The sequence below is a fragment of the Syngnathus typhle genome, linkage group LG12 (genome assembly GCF_033458585.1).
Source record: "Syngnathus typhle isolate RoL2023-S1 ecotype Sweden linkage group LG12, RoL_Styp_1.0, whole genome shotgun sequence".
Taxonomy (NCBI): Eukaryota; Metazoa; Chordata; class Actinopteri; order Syngnathiformes; family Syngnathidae; genus Syngnathus; species Syngnathus typhle.
This window is the reverse complement of record NC_083749.1, coordinates 4481851-4498800: the sequence shown is the minus strand read 5'-3', so window position 1 is coordinate 4498800 and position 16950 is coordinate 4481851. Positions and strand designations below refer to the sequence as shown.

General features: G+C 42.6%; 1 protein-coding gene across 7 annotated transcripts in view; it reads right to left on the bottom strand.

Annotated features, from left to right (window-relative positions):
- LOC133163722 (mediator of RNA polymerase II transcription subunit 13-like) overlaps window positions 1–16950 on the bottom strand; it is a 62827-nt gene that overhangs the window by 21880 nt on the left and 23997 nt on the right. The window contains exon 1 of one of the 7 annotated variants that reach the window (XM_061293918.1): window positions 1280–3619. The exons of the other annotated variants lie outside the window; for them this stretch is intronic. The gene's annotated coding sequence lies outside the window, so the exon portion shown is untranslated. Of the gene's footprint in view, window positions 1–1279; window positions 3620–16950 lie in introns of those variants that run through there. 7 annotated transcript variants of the gene reach the window in all.

Genomic DNA, 16950 nt, shown 5'->3' with positions numbered 1-16950 from the left:
GGGGCGCGATCCCTCACCAAGCACACTGGCGAGCCAACAAACAAAGCTGCTATTGATCTCCAAGGTGCGACAACACGCGGCGACCTTTCCCCGCACGCCTCCTTCCCTTTTCTCCGGCTCTTCCATTTGTTCATTTGCCTGGAATCAATATCACCCACAGCTCAAGGGCCGACCCGTTTCCCCCTAAACTAGCCCCTTCTGGGCCGTGGCGCGAAGCCCGTGCAGATTTGCTGCAATCTAAAATAAGTGCAGTTTATGCCCCCCCCCCCCCACACACACCTTTGTTTGACTGCAGGTGTTTTCTTATTTTCCTCACATAAGCATCAAGTGTACTGATTATGACAGGGCCAGGTAAGGTCAATAGCATGTAGCCACACTCTAATGAGGTTGAATTTATCCAGCAGCGCGTGAATATTGTTACCGGGCTGTGTGTGTGTGTGTGTTTACACAGCTACACAAAAAATACACACTTACACAATTCTGTGTGTAATAACAGTTCTTAGAAGTGCGATAAAACGGAGGCAAGCTATTTTCTTGCGCTTACACCTTTCGCAAATTTTGTTCCACTTTAAAGAACTGCCAGCACAAGGTGTTATATATATTTTTTTTGAAAATGACACCTTGTTTCAACATCATGAAGTTGATTACAACCTCTTGAGATGCCGCCAGCTTGTTTATCAAAGCCACTTCTCCGACCACAAGTGTAATTTCTTCAAGTATTAGTATACTGGATGAGGAAGAGAAGAGTTAGGAGACGACGTGTCCTCGAGAAATTAATGTAAAAAAAAAATGGCTACATAATCTAAAAGTTGCAACCAGGGGGAGGGCATAAATATGCGTAGCCCTGCCAACTTAGCAACACAATTATTGTCTTAAGCTAACATTGCACATGGACAAGCATGTTTCCATCAAGTCATTAGACACCATGTAATGGAAACATGGACTCGGCACTGAGACCCAGAGAGTCCAGGAGGACGCTTATGGAGAGTGAAGGCTTGTGGAGGGAAGTCTGGAATCAATTAAGTGACTGAGCTGGAGTTGCTTGCATAGTTGTGAGGGTGAGTCAGGCAAAAAAAAAAAAAGAAGGCACCAGGGATGTGTAGGCTGCGTCTGGAGGTGTTTAGAATGTGTAGCAGTGGTGCAAACAGACATGATGGCATGTGTGTTAAAAATAGGAGAGATAACAAAATACTAGTTAGGATCAGAAAGTTCATGGTTGTTTTGTGGCGAGAGTGAGAATTGAAGCGGCGGAGTCAAGTTGCAGTCAGCGGAGCTCCACCTCTGCGACGCCGAGGTCAAAGTGGAGGGTAGAAGCGGGCGGATGACCGGCTCGCTCTCGCTCTCTCTCGGCACTCAAACAACTTCCCCTTGTTACTTCTCAGTACTTTGCTTTTCTCTCTTGGCTTTGACGAGGGGGGAATTTGACTCAGGGTGTAGGGGAAAGACAAAAAAAAAACAGAACTATCTGAGCAGATGTGAAAAACTAGTTTCAACTGTACGTTGGACTTTCGCAACTAAAAAGCATCAAAGTTTAAATCTTGAATACCACTAAGCGCTTATTGCTTGTATTTGGCAATTTACGTCGAACTTTGTCGACTGCTATCGAAACAAGGCAGCATGATCTTCAAACACACAAGAATAGATGTTTGCTCAGTGAGTTAGGAAAACAAAAAAAAATCCCCAAATACAGTAAAAATAAAACCATCAATCGCTCACTCTAATTACATCAACAATAATTTGCTTATTAAAACTGAACAGTCAAAGTGACAACAAGAGCTGAAAATATATTTCAGTCTCTATTTCGTTACATAATCAGAGAAGTAAATGTCATGGGCGCACTGAAAAGGAAAATCAATTATTGAAAGCAACACAAAATACCAACATCAAACCCCCCACTAGCTCAGCTCAAATATTCACTTAGTCTCCCGCTCAAATCAAAAAGAGGACGTTTTTACAGATTAAAAACAAAAATGTAGGAATAATCATCTCAGCGGAGCCGGAGAACAGATTGCACGCGATAAACTGTTTAATTGATTAAGCATCACAGTTGCTGCGATAGCATGCGGGATAGTGTGACAGCATGTTGACAGCGCAAATATATAATTCACCAGCTATTTACTGTATTAACGCAAAGTCTGCGGCGGATTGGAAATGACTGGAGAGGAGCAGCAGGGAAAAGATGGCGCGAAATGTGTGGCCGCTCTGTTTTTGTGTGTTGGCATCTCACCAACGCTAACACCGACTTTCCCCATTCACTCCCTCATAACTGACAGTCACTTACTGTGACTCTTCACACACACACACACACACACACACACACACACACACACACACACACACACACACACACAAAGCGAATCGTTTTGATGTTTGGGAAGCGGCGCGGATGGATGCAAAGTGCCAAGTGTTCTCCCATAAGTCACCGATAATGAATAAATGAACGGGACGTGGTGTCTGTGAACTGTTTTTTCGCACGTCGTCTAGAAACTTCTCTCGGTCTCATTTGCATTTGCACAGAATCACAGCTGGTATCCTGGATTCCATAACGCCGACATTTAATGAATACAATATAATTAAATGGCAAAAAATCAGGAGGAGAAGATTTCACCCCAAGTAATCATATTGATGAACACAGATTTTAAGTATGCATTGATTTGACAAAAATCTTGGATTACTCCTTTAACCCTCCTTGTTGTGTAATACTCAAAATTTATGCTAATATTTTTTGCTGCCTCTTGACTAGGACTCACTTAAATTAAATTAATTTAAATTTGAAATTAAATTTAAGAAAAAATATTTAATACAGATATAAAGCAACTAGGTAGCATTAAAATTATGCGCGCCGCAGTTTATGGCTCCTCTGAATGGCCTGACACTTTTCGGCCTAATTTGCTGAGCGTGCTTCCTTTAACCGATGAGATTATAAAAATGTGTATGATAGTCTGGGTTTTATGTCTCGCTTTTATGATGTCGCCTCTCCTCCAAAACACACCGTGTTTCCTCTGCCTGTGTAAAAGTGTTTGCTTGCGGGTGAACTTTTATTGACAGTTTACTATTAAGTATGACATCATATTGTTAGTGCAAAAGAACATATGGCATCACTCCATTTATAGCTTTGAAGAGCATATCAGCGCACAACCTAAATTTAGACGGCGGCAATTCCGAAAAGAAATGTCAAGAAGGATAATAAAAGATATTAAGAGGATTCTAAAAGAAAAACACATCAACCTTTTCAACTCTGCTATTAGCCTTTTGCGTAGTGTCAACACATTTGATTCTGATTCGGAGAACTCTTTGAGGAAAGAGGAAAACAACAGCAGCAGCACATCACGTACAGTGGAAGCAAGTTTGTGAAAAAAGAATAATTCCGGGCGCCGTAACCTCCTATGAGGTCAAGAGACTCTCAGTACAGCATCCAACGAGCATAATTCCATTTATCACGTTTGCATTTATGAGCCCAGCATGCAAATGGGTGTTTATTAAAAATAATAATAAAATAAAAGGTCTCATTTCTGTGCTGTTGACCCTCATGTTAAGCCAGAGACACTTGAGCACCTCATTAGAAGTGAATGAGACTCGAGGTGGGAGGCAAGGCGGCTATTGAGAGGCTTAGTGGGACTCCACAGGGCTCCCTAACTGCCACCGGAGCGGGTGGGGGAGGGGGGGAGCGGCGGCCGCAGATTGACAGTTAAGCTCTCGCTCTCTCGCGCTCTCCTTCACCTACACGCCTCCGCCCCTCCCCAAATGGAGGAGCGGGAGGGAGCTGGAGAGCCCTCCTGGCTTTTTCCCAGGGAGGACCAAGATGCACTCGATTCAAGCGTGGGGACGAATCGGCTGAGCCGCTGGCGGCGTTTATGTACTAATGGATCTGGTCTTAGACCAGATTCATTGCTGACAGTTTTCAACTCGCACAAACATGTTACAGTATTTTGACGGCATTAATTCAAATGAGTCAACCAACTGGAGTGCCAACCGGCTAAGGCGGGAGCATCGATTGTGCGGCTACGGCAACAAAATCAGCTCTTCTAAGCTGATTAAAAAAAAAAAAAAGCGGGAAAAGGCCAGTGGAGAAAATCAATTTTGGCTGTAGTAGTCAATTGACGCGGGCTGAAAGGCCACACAAACTGCTGATTTTCAAAGACCGGGAGGGAAGCGCGTCACATCCCGCACGCACGGCTCGACTCACGGTCGCTCACTCCTGAAAACAAATCGTTCACAACCGTCACCGACGCTTTGTATCATTCAAGCGGAAAACGAATCAGCTGTTTGCAAGCTCGGTGGTATAAAAGATCCACAAATAGCGGCGGAAGGAATTTGCTCATAGTAAACATGAGTCACCCGCGTTCGAGGCTCCTCGTGTTTTTCCGATAGCTTTGGGCATCGGTTAATGGGTGAAAACAAACTGATTCATGGACTGACATGACAACTGGAGGCAGTGTCGTTATCCGACACGATGTTCATTTTCTGTCTGCTGACTTTAAAGTGGGAGATTGCTCTCGTGACAATTTACAAGATTGAGCAAATCGTTTTATACGCTACAATGTGTGCTATACAGTTACACACACAAAAAAAAACTTAACAGCTGACGGAGGTGTGCGATTTCCTGACTGTTATTGTGGTTTCAAATTGAAGAAGAAAAAAAGAAAAAGAAAGTTTGGCAGCCTTGTCGCACTTTTCCCCGCCTCCCCGTCAACTCCGGAGTCGCCCTTCTTCTCTGATACCTTGGAAATTTCCTTCACTCTGTAATATGTTCAAAAACTCTTCCCTCTATCTGTTTACTTCTTTAATATTCTCTCTGTCGCTTTCTCAGTCTCTCTTTGCCCGTTCTTCTCAAGGCACAAACACACACAAAGCTTTCATTCTTTCTGGCAGTGTGTGTGGGGTTTTTTTTTTAAAGGAAGGAGAAGAAAATGTATGCTCCCCCCTCCCCTCTCTACCGCCCTCACCCGTCTGTGTGCAGCTGGGAAACTTCACCCTTACATCTCGACTGAAACACACACACACACGCAGTGGAGGGTCAGGAGGTCACAGGCCACGCCCTAGCAGCCCAAAGGGGGTGGACACAAAAGAAGGAGGGAAGGAAATCAGAGATCCTCAGTCCTTGTCGACAAATTTACAGAAAAGTCAACAAGACTGAGGTCATTTTTTCCTCTTTTTTTTTTTTTTTTTTACCCCCCCCTCACCACCGGGGGAGCCAAGTTAGAGGAGGAGAAAAACAAAACAGTTTCCTTGTTACGCCATGACTGAACATTTGTTTGCTGTTTGGAGATGAACAGACTAGCCACACATTCGGTGTGAATTTTCCCCCAAATAAGCCGAGGATATGGCGCGCCGTCTATTTGATGGGCCTCAAGACAAATCCCAGATGTCGCCTCCCACTTCCTTAACAAGGCGTTTCTTCTGTTTGCAAGCGCACTCCTCCTCCTCCCCTCCGTCTCATGGATATCTTCCCCTCCCTCGTCTGACTGCCCCTCCACCCTTCTTTTTCGCCCATGTTTTCCTTTTTTTGGGGGGGGGGGGGCATATGTGATTCACTTCTTCACTAGCATCTCCATTCTCACTCCCTTTCGGCGGTCTTACGAGGGTCTTATCACCTCCATAGGTCTTCCTTTTGAGGAAGCCTTGTCCCTATTGAGGCAAGTGGCGACCTAGTTACTGACTTCATTACAAACAAACAAAAAAAATAACAGGAAATTATTCACTCCGTCTGGTTTAAGTTGCGCTCGGGTGAGAGATGCTCCTAAGACAAATCCCGAAGGAGCAAAGAGGAGCGGGCGTTGATTGGCACTTGTACAGCAACCCCCACCCCCGCCTTTTATTTGCCAAGCACGCGAACATCACAGAGAGAAGCGGCAAAACCAAGCGAGGAGAGCAAAATAAAGCACAACAAAGGCTGAGAAGAGGAGGGAGAGGATGGAGAGCGAGAGAGGAGAGGAGAGGCAGGCGTCACAAGAGAGAAGGCATGCCAAGGAAAACTTGTTGACACAGAAAAACAGCTCAGGAGTTGTTATGGATCTAGGATAGATTTTTTTTCCTCTGCCTTTTAATCAAAATAACATATCACTCTACCATTCCTATTTTCTATTAGTAGTCACGACCAATTTTTAACACCGTACAGGGAACTAGGACGGAAGGATTTTGAAAATGGATCTAGTTGCAATTTTGTGTTGATGAGTCGCTGTTACTGTTAATATCAATGCTGATTATCTTTAGCCCGTCTATGACGTTTTGCATTATATGTTAGCATTAAGCTAAGGGACACCGTGTTTAAATATTCAACGTGTAATTCTCTTGAGATTATTACGTCAGTTTTACAGCAAAGTAAAGATCAACAGTTTGAAGGTAGAAACTACTAGAGAGTTTCCTAGTTTACCTGAATAGGCCAGCTGTCGGCCAACCGCTTTTTGTAGCAAATCCGAATAAATTCACTCGAAAAAGCTCTTTTATTACATTTTTATCCGTAAATACCTTTTTCACCTTACACAAGGCCAACAGACACGTGGACTCTCAGGAGAATGTTTCTCTGCAATGAATAATAATAGCTATTTCTCTTTTAAAATAACCCAATGAAAAGCTCATTTTCACCCAGTCTCATTTTTATTCTGCTTCTTTATTTTTTAAATGACCTGTGGGTCCCTTTGCCCTTAATCCCCAACGCCTTCCGACAAATTCATATTGGCCAATTTACTGCCAGTCGTAACCTTAAATGCTTTGCAACGAAACCTATGCAGGAAGAAAATCGGATTGGTTAAAGAAACAGTTGCTAATGCCGTCAGTGCTACTAATTGTCAATGAACGGGCAAATTATATTCACACGGAGGCACAATCTGATTGCATGGTAAAAAAAGAGTAGCTACCAAGAACAAAAATTCAGGCTAAGTATGAATTTCTAAAAAATTAATTTAAGTACAGCAGTACAACAAAGTGTTTCTCATCCTTTTTTTTTTTCTTACAAATGAGTCGGCCAGCGACGCACGCTGGGAAGCTGTTGGAATAATTTAAGTAAAGCCTTGTCATTTATGAGTTTATGGCTTTCCTTTTCATCTAGGTTCTTTCTCTTTAGTGACAGGGAAGTCTTTTGATCTCTGTCAGCCATATGTAACCTTCCTGTCCTTATGTTATCTGTGTGTTTTTGTTTCTGTAAGAAGCCTTCACTAACAATGAGCAGAGCTTATTTGCATAGGCGAAATGTTCTTATTTGGTTGAAAGAAACTTCATTCCTTTTAGTTAACTGTAGGTTTGGTTCATAGATGGTTACAAGTTATCCCATATTTACTCAATGTTTGTTAAAGTGTTTAGGACAAGTCACTCATTCTTATTGCGTGTTAATTTACTAAGTAGATAAAGTCTAGCCAAGGTTTAGTTGCATTGTTCCACAGGAGTTATCTGATCTCGCTCGCGGACGACTCGGCCAACAACTGGAGGAGAACAGATGGGCAAACTCTGCAGGGGTCACGGGCCGACAATGAAGTGCTAATTCACACCACACTACATTCTTTTGCTAATCAGCGTTGCTACAGACACAATCTCCCCTCCCTTTAGTGTAGCAACGCCTCTGTAACCAGGGAAACCAAAACATTAAATAGAGGAGCACGTGGAGGGAGAACTCAGAATTGATGGAGATTGTAACCGAGTTTCCTCTCTCTATCGTTCTCCTCGCGAGTAAACCTGTTCTGGTTCTTTTCTCCTCTTCCTTCCAGCGTGTGGTTAAATGTCTGATGGTATTTAGACCTAACATTTATTTGGTCCTTCGAGCCGGATGCCAAGACACCTGAGGATTCCAGCGGGCAGCAGCGGAAATCCAGAAAGACTGCGCGTGGCAGGGCCTCCATAGGTGGGGTCCTAGAATCCTTTTCAAGGGCTGGCTGTCTGCTCCGCCAGCTGGAATCCAAAGGTTGAAGGCAGTCCGAGGTGCAGAGGTGAGGAGAACCAGAGGGTGAGTTTGTTTTGGTTTTTTATTTAAAGAATGAGCGGCCGAGGGCTCGTCGTGCCCTATAAGAGTCCTAGGACAGAACGGAGAGGTCCGTTCTAAAGGTACCAAAACGGAAAGGTCCGTTTAAATAAAAGTTACTCAACGGAGAAGTAACTAAACGGAAAGGTCCGTTTAAATAAGAGGACAGAGGTGTCCGGCGGAGAGGTCCGTTTGTAGGATTAGCGTAGTCCGCGGGAAACAGGAAGTTAAACCGAAAGTCACGCAATACTGAATGATTGAGAGTGTGAATGGGAATGCGTATCACTAGATATAGTACTCCATATTAAAGCAGTGGGGAACACATAACGTGGTTCTGTGGACGCAGTAGGCAAGGATTCTCCACCAGCCACCAGAACGCTGGTAGAAGTGAGAATCACCACAGGATCTTTTCGTTATCCCACTGGAAACACCCGACTTTAGAAACCCCTATGGTTTTACAGTTGGGACCAAATTGATTAAAATGGGGAACGGGAAGAGTAAAACTAAAATCCGAGATACTCTAAAATGTAACGATTCGAAAATAATTGAAAGGCAGGATCCCAACCGATTAAAAAAAGATTTTGATAAATGGGTTAAAAAATATGAATTTGAGGGAGAACTAGAAGCAGTACAAGAGCAAGAAGAGAAAACACATGCTACAAATTCAAAACTAAAGATTATTGCGAAGTTGTATCCGCAAATGCAGGACACACACAAAATTGAGGAATCACCTCCTCCTTATGGGATGACGGACAGAGCCACTAGGCAGAAAAGCCCGCTAGAAATGGATTGGTCAAAGGAAATCAGAGCAAATTATACAGAAATAGGCAGAACAAAGCAAAATGATAATGAAACCTTTGATGAGTATCGAGGGCGCATGACAAAAGTGTTTAAAACACACAGTGGACTGGTGGAAGATAATGCGCCTCAAGGAGCTTATCAGCAACAATTAAAAAATGCCATCCATGTAGGGTCCAAGCCTGCAATACAAATTAGGGTGATCAATAATCATATAGGAATGAACACCGGAACTTTGGAGGAATACATAAATCATGCCCTCCATGCGGAAAAAGTAGTAATAGACAAACAAAAACGAAAACAAATGAAAGCTTCAAAACACACTTTTCTGGTAGACCAGGATAGTGACACTTTTTACCAAAATGCAGGCAGAGGACAGAAAGGCCAGAGAGGGCGAGCAATGTCTAAAGGAGGCTTTAGAGGCCGAGGAAGAGGAGTTGTGCAACCTCCAATAAAATGCTGGAATTGCGGAGAAAACGGTCACATGACACGTGACTGCACAAATGAACAAAGACAGTTATGACTAGGCCAAAATCAAATCAGATTTCCATGTAATGAAGTGGGAACCTGGCCGCCAAAATTAAGGAGAAATTAGCTTAAATATACAGGAGATATTTGTGTTAAAAGGATAAAGTAATACAAAGTAACACTTAAGTTAAAATTTGCAAAATAAATGGAAAGGAATTACAAATAGCTTTTAAAAGTAAAATAGAGAATAAATCTGACAAGTAATACGAGCAAAAAGGTGTTCTTAGTGCTTCTATGTGTTCTTATATGTTGTGCGTCATGCTTTTGTGCTGGTGTGTGTGTGCGTGTGCGCGCAGAGGATCCTCATGAATGGGTGTGTGTACGAGTGCGAGTGAGAGGTGTGTTCTATGGAATAAATCAGTCATGGAGAATGTTCTGGAGGCTGTTGAGCAATAATAGGAAAATTGAGAAGTGGATGATGGTGTGTTTAAGGTGGTTGGGGAAACTAAGATGAGCAGTGTGTGGAAGTAGAGAAAATAAGACGTGTTTGGCAGGAAGTGACTAGAATGGTGGCTTGATAGGACGAGGATAAAAGACAGCAAATGTTGTGTAGAAGACTGAAAGATGTTGAAGGTGAACATGATGGGGGAGAGTAACGGCAAAGTTGGCCTGCCCTTTGAGAAGGTGAAACTGATAAGCGTGCCTGCGCTTGCGCGTTGTCGCGGGGCGGGGCTGTCCGCGTGGGCCTGTGCTATGCTCGTGTGGGTGGTGGGCCGGCATCATGATTGTTGCAGGAAATGGCCAGCCTGTGACCAATCAACATTGATGCTGCGCCCCCCCCTCGCACGAGGGGGCTATGGCCGCGGACGAAGCAGAGAAAGTGTGCGTTTCTCAGAGAATGTTTGAATATTTGAAGCAGGGTGATGCTTAAGGAAGACATGACAATGTTTGCATTAAGGATGAAAGGCACTGATAAAAAAAAAAAAAGAGTATAACCAAAACGTCAGAGGAGGATGACGTTTGCGCAGCGTTGTTTGTTGGTATTGTTTGTGGGTTGTGTCTCTACTGTTTTTGTGTTGTCTGTGTACTGTAGGTGTTATGTGTTAAAAGGGGGAAATTGGCTAATATAGGTGCAAAAAAAAAAGAATTTCCTACACTGTAGTCTATCTGATTTGCACCGCAAAACAAAAACGATTTTGTAAAAATAGGAAGTAAAAAAAAAAGCAAGCAATTAGGTTATGGGCAGAAACTATATTAATGAAACTTGATTAGAAACTAGCATTAAGGCTAGGAATTAATGCCTAGCCTTGATGAAACAAAATTTGAGAGATGGAAAGAACTTGCTTTCTGGAATTGGATGAAGAAAAATTATAAAATAATGACATTTTGAAGCTAAATTTAAAGGGTATAGTCAATTGGTTGTGTCAAGACTTTTAAGTTTTTACATTTGAGAATAAGAGAGCGATCGAGTTGAAGTTAAGAAACAACAACAATTAACTATTATACTAATTTACTGACGGTTATTTTGTTGATTTTTATCTTTTCCAATTAGTGGATTGGTTTGACACCTTGAGGAAGGAAAGATTAGGATGTGGAACACGGGTTTAGACAACCAGTTACACACGCAAAACATGTGTGCACTGGGACACTGAGAAGCATTTTGGAAGGTGTGTCAAATTGAATGGAGATGAAATCATATGTAGTAATACAACACTTTACTACATATGGATTCCCTAAATGGTACTATTGAGTTACATAAAACATACATTTTTATTTTTATTCAAATTGCTAAGATTCTTGTGCTAAACGATGAGAAAATGATTGAAAAGAAACTACAACTAAGCTAGTAGCAGTCCAATTGCCACGAAAATAGCTATATGCACGTGTGCAGGGCACACACGAGACTGATAAGGTGCCAAGACGTAACAAGCTTGCAGACGGAACTGCGTAGCTGTAGTGCAAAAGACGCTTCAAATTTTATACACAGAAGAAGCAGATTAAATTACTAAAATATTTTTAAAGATGTGCAGCAACAAAATCCATCGACTGAAATTCAATTATGGACGAAAAAAGGAGCAAGAGTGGAGAATGGTATCTATAAATGACCAGAAGACTGACCTATCCTCCAAGAAACATATACAAGCGGAGAGCAATATTGAGCCATGGTTGTGTGTCGCATGGCTCAAGAGGAGGGATAATGGGGCAGTTCAGTCAGCTTTATACATCATGTGAATTTGATTCATATTCAAAACAGTTAAACAGTTATAAAAATTTTTTTGAAGAGCTTGTTTAACATGTGCTTAACGCAATCCACAGGGTTATAGTGCCTGGTCATAATAGATGCATTCTAAAAATGGATTGAATTGGCTTCAAAATAAACACTGAATGCCTTAACAGTGGCAAAAACGTTATGTAAAGAAATAATAGTTTGTCAACAACTGCTGTAGATGTTAAAGAATGGAATCAATATCTCGAAAATGAATGTGGATAGTTTGTTTACTGATTGTGAAATGTGTGACAGAGTGTTCTATATAATATCCGTTGAATGGAAGAAAAAGAAAAGAAACCATTGTTTTTAGAGAAAGTAGTCAACCAAAATTGTATATGTATCGACATGCCAAGATCTGGGAAAAAGCTGGAAAAAAACAAAAATATAATGTCTTTAAATTTGAGAGGCGACGATGATCTGACTGAAATTGATGCAATTAAAATCCCCAGAGGAGTTCCTGATTAATAAGAATTAATTGACCAAATTGAAGCGGGATGGGAGTCCTCCATTTGCTGCTGGTGGACGATGAACAAGAACGTTGACAGGATAAAGTACATCCATTGCAACATGCAGAAATTGGGCAAACAGACACAAGCGGGACTTGAGGCAGTGCGCGAACAGCTAGCCACGCCTTCCCTAAGGTTAATCCAGAACCGCAATGCTCTTGTTATGTTGTTGTCTGGGAAAGGAAGGGTCTGCGCAATGTTCAGGGAACAATGCTGCACCTTCATCCAGAATGACACCGCCCCTGATGGGAGCCTGACGAAGATGATTGCAAACTTGCAATCCCTCAACACGAGGATGAAAGAGCACAACAAGTGGATGACTGCTTTTGGGAAGTATAAAGCCCTTGTGTCCTCAATTACTCCTATACTCACCTTTTGTGGATGTTGTTGTATTCCATGTCTCCGTGCTCTGTTTAATCGTCTTATCACTACAGCAATCTCGCCCATGGACGACGAGATGGGCCGGGTATGCCTAATGTCTGAACGCCAGCATGTTGATGATAACGATGATGATGATGCATTTTTTGCACTTGAGTTCACAGACTTTTCCCCAGATCTGTGTGTTTCCGAATGATAATATCGCGACATTTATCCTTTTTTGGTGTAAACTTATTTGTGCCATACTTGTGATCCGACAACTGAAAATCGAGAGAAGTGGTTGTTTTTGGTGATGTAAATATTGAGCAAATATGTGATAAACAGGAGGGAAATGTTGGAATAATTTAAGTAAAGCCTTGTCATTTATGAGTTTATGGCTTTCCTTTTCATCTAGGTTCTTTCTCTTTAGTGACAGGGAAGTCTTTTGATCTCTGTCAGCCATATGTAACCTTCCTGTCCTTATGTTATCTGTGTGTTTTTGTTTCTGTAAGAAGCCTTCACTAACAATGAGCAGAGCTTATTTGCATAGGCGAAATGTTCTTATTTGGTTGAAAGAAACTTCATTCCTTTTAGTTAACTGTAGGTTTGGTTCATAGATGGTTACAAGTTATCCCATATTTACTCAATGTTTGTTAAAGTGTTTAGGACAAGTCACTCATTCTTATTGCGTGTTAATTTACTAAGTAGATAAAGTCTAGCCAAGGTTTAGTTGCATTGTTCCACAGGAGTTATCTGATCTCGCTCGCGGACGACTCGGCCAACAACTGGAGGAGAACAGATGGGCAAACTCTGCAGGGGTCACGGGCCGACAATGAAGTGCTAATTCACACCACACTACATTCTTTTGCTAATCAGCGTTGCTACAGACACAATCTCCCCTCCCTTTAGTGTAGCAACGCCTCTGTAACCAGGGAAACCAAAACATTAAATAGAGGAGCACGTGGAGGGAGAACTCAGAATTGATGGAGATTGTAACCGAGTTTCCTCTCTCTATCGTTCTCCTCGCGAGTAAACCTGTTCTGGTTCTTTTCTCCTCTTCCTTCCAGCGTGTGGTTAAATGTCTGATGGTATTTAGACCTAACAGAAGCATCTGCTAATTCGCGCACAGCGACAATGTGAAATTAAGATTCCCCAACAACCCTTAAAGCGTATTGGGCAGCCCTCTCAGCAGTGCATAAAGATTGGCCGCGTTAACATTCGTCCGGGCCGCCGTTAAGTGAGAAGGTTAAAACGTGTGCAAGCTTTTTGTCCCTTAACAACTACTGCTGCGCTGCACTTCAAGCAAAACACTTCATGCATCACTGATCCGACGATGTGATACTGCTATTAGGTGGACAGGTGCCATTGTGTGTGTGTGTGTATTACGTGTGTGCGCGCATGTGTATTGGGGGGAACACGGCTATAAACGCCGCATCTGTTCAGCAAATCTGCCCTACAACAGCAAATTAAGGAACACTTTAGCCGAATGTGTTTATTTGGTGTCTTGCTGGGAGTTAAATTAACAGGTTTACGTCTTAGCACTACACAGCCACTATGCGGACAAAAATATCCGGACACTTGGCCGTTACACCTACGGGAGGCATTGGCAGTTTTTACAACTCCAACAACTTCCGCTGGTCTATAAGGAGGATAATCTATTTGGATCATTTTAATTGATTGTCTCAATACTTTTGCCTGTGTTAGACATCTTAGATTAGCATTAACTCCTGTTTGTTTGTTTGTTTGTTTGTTTGTTTGTTTGTTTGTTTGTTTGTTTGTTTGTGTTTAGGTATGTGTGTGACTACCAAAGCCTAAATCATGTCCAAGTCACTCTGCCCTCTTTTGTTAATTCCATTATCCATGATTATTTTCTCATAAGTGCCGCCGCTCTGATCCACTTGTTGCTCGCATATTTTCATTCCACCAGAATTGATAATGGATGCACGAGACGGATTTGTTTTTTAATTCGTCTCTCACTTTGTTTCACTTTCACTCCCACGGGAAGTCGGTGACTTCTCAAACATTCGTAATGATGCTAGAATGTTTTCAAAAGGAGACGGATGGTGATGAAAGTGAAGCCAATTGTAGGTTATGAGAGTCTAAGATGTCACATTTGAGATGTACTATTTAGTCATGTCTACACTGAGGTGTCTCAAAGGGTGGTTTGAATTAAATATGCATTTAATTGAGTGTAGTTACCAACATATACCCCCCGGGGTGCTGTCATGTATTGGTAACACTGACCTGCTAAACAAGTAAGAGCTCTCACTCGGAGTTACTCTTACTATGAGTTAAACAAAATTCACCCGTTTTTATTCATCTCAGGGGGGGGGGCGGCCTTTTTGCCACTTGCTGTCGACTGGAAATGACATCACAGTTGCCATGTTTCATAAACAACCATTCACAGCTCAGCTTCAGAAAACTGATGAGCCATGATTGGTTGCGACGTTTTTACAAATTTGGGGCTGAGGGACGAACAAAGAGCTTGAAATGTTTGAAAAATGTCTCCTGTCATCCAGTAGATTTGATATGAATAAAACATTTTCTTGGCTGTGTTAAGTCTTCCTACTGCACTCACCTTGACCACATGCTGTCATGGCAGCACATGGGAACACCGCCTGCGGCGTGATCAAAGTCGTCAGCCTCTACTTAACTCTCACCAGAAAATACATTGCATTCATTATCAGCTCCACTTTAGCGCTCATATGCTCCTTTTTGCATTCTGACAAAAGAAACTGAACCCCACGGCATAGATTGAATACAAAGAGGGCCTAGTAAGGAACCCTGAGGAACACCAGTGGAATTGTATACAAATATGAATATACATAAATAAATAGAATAACGTTGTATTTTAGATTTTAGATATATGTTTGTTGTTTTTCTAGATGTTGAGGAATTGTGTGGCTTTGTTTGTTAACCGTTATCTGATTAGCTGCTAATGGACACTGCATATCAGAGTTCTCATGTCTAATAAATTACTTTTGCTTTGCACAAAGGTCTCTTCGGAGCACAGCTGGGATATTACGATTTGGCACTTATTTAAATAGCCAGATAATATCTCTCTCCTGTTTTGATGAAATATTCATCCTTATGATGAATCATCTCATTAACTGCAAACACAGATTGTGCTTGTGCATGAGTATTAACACTGCGATGACGTTGCACAATACAAAAATCTGCTGTGTTATGTATGATCCTTCAGCTGGATGAAAAGTTTTGCCTATTTTGTTATTCAAACAAGACCAGGCTAGCATTGGCTCAACATTGTAAAATGAATGACAACAAATAGCTACACTTGAAACATGCTCCAGATTAGAAGGAACATCATTCAAAATTGTTCTTGTGTGTTGTTGTCTTTCCCCCCTTGTGGTTACTTAAAGACGCCACTTAGTGTGAAAACAGGCTCCTTAAAGACTTGCCATTGAAGCAGAGACAATATCAGAGAGGTGGCGCGAGCCAGAGGGTGCGACACTCCATCCTGGCTGCGCACACTCCTGGCACTATCTCAAAGGCATCATTTATTTAGACTTAAGCACCAGTCAAGAGATTTATCACCTTCAAACAATAGCGACGTACTCAACATTTAACCGCGCGGCTACTCAGCACTTCTTCACACCAACACGTTCCGTCAGCGGGTTCACGGACGGACATTGTAATTACAGGATCCTCTTTTCTTTTTCTTACATCGATTTGACAGTAACGATCACTGAAAAGGAGAGACAGTCAGACCAGAGGTTCTCAAACCTTTTGGGGTCCAGGGACCCCGTACATGGAATGCATCAATGTCACCGAGATGCCTCCGGTGAAGCCTAATTCGCGTCTGAGCACCACGCTGCGTTTATGTCTCCATCCTGCACACTTCCAACAGGCTATTAAATGACTGAGGACCGACTGCGTGTTGGCGGTCGTACGTCTGGAGCGAGAATATCAACGTACAAAGGACCTCTCTGTATTACACGTGCGGGAACAAAGAGCTTTAGCCGACATCTGTCAAGCATCCGCATGTTGTGCCTTCAAAGCTCTTTCATGGCCAATTCGCACTATCGCGACAACCCCTGCATCCACGCTTCCATCCCCCCCCCCCTCCATCTTCTCTTCTAATGAAAGCAGAGGCAGAATAATATAATCCCGCCTCCCCCGCGCGCCGTCTTCCCGCGGCTTAGTCGATATGTTGGATTTCGACACACGTGCGCGGCCAGATAATGCAAATGTTTCTATAAATAGGGCCAATAGTGCTGACAGTAGCAGTCTCCCAAGTGCGATAGCTCACTGCGATTCGTTCTCGCGCGCACACGCGCGCGGCGCTTCGGCGTGGCAATAGTACCCGAGCAGCATATAAACACTTGAGCGGCAAAGCAAACACATTAAAGATATGTGCTATAGGAGGCACAAGTAAAGGACTTTTACGCACTAAGCGCAAACACGTCTTAAACAAACAACACAAAGCCCGCCGAGGAATTGACAGCTCGCGCCACGCGAGGCCTTTTGTGTGTTCGACAACGACAGCGTGTGTGCGGAATCGCTGAACTGCAGTCAAAGAAGAACCTACTTCATGTTATGACACAAATTGCCATGACGGCTCATTTCAAATCAAGCACAGG